Source organism: Branchiostoma belcheri, unplaced genomic scaffold, assembly GCF_001625305.1.
Source record: "Branchiostoma belcheri isolate BF01 breed outbred unplaced genomic scaffold, Haploidv18h27 scaffold21, whole genome shotgun sequence".
NCBI lineage: Eukaryota > Metazoa > Chordata > Leptocardii > Amphioxiformes > Branchiostomatidae > Branchiostoma > Branchiostoma belcheri.
The window spans coordinates 58,817-59,510 of record NW_017803602.1 but is presented as its reverse complement, the minus strand read 5'-3'; positions in this window follow the sequence as shown (position 1 = coordinate 59,510).

The window sequence follows — 694 nt, the reverse complement described above, 5'->3', positions numbered from 1 at the left end:
TTGTCAAGATTGGCTTTTCAGTCTTTCTTTGCTGATCAGAAATCGGTGTGTTTAATCCTGGCGCGGCGTACGGGGCTGTACATGTACATGCATGTAGATTGAAACGTGGGTAGCCATGAACACGGTAAAATGTTGGACTCGGAGCTACTTGTCCCTTTACTCTGTGGTAAATCTCCATTTAGAACAGGGCGCTGGCAACGTGTAACACTCACCTTGTCCAGCCACAGTCGCGGCAGTGCGGACTGAGGATGGCGGCCGATGGCCTCGCCTTTGCTTGTAATTGTTGTTTATCCAGACACACTCCGGGGCTGTTCCAAAATAGCCGCGACTTTTTGCGTTTCCCGACTACAACGTACTTAATTGTCACCACGCAACTGTCCCACAACACTTTCTACACATCCTGAAACAACGCTTCCAGACTCTTGAACCGATCCTGTGTGTAAAAACTTCTGCCCAGTACCAAATACGAAGCTAAGTCACGTCAATGGACTCCGCTGGCGGTAGACGCCGTTTCTATCAGACTGATCAAAACTCAACAGAAACGGGTCAATCCCAACAGATTTTATTTTGTTCCAGTAACGAGAGGTATGAGTGGTGGTTAACTCTTCGTGTAATAGGACAAAGGACAGTTTACCTAACGTTTGTCGGCCATTCAATGCTTGGAAACTCGCTGTAGGCGCTGTAGCCCCAAAAT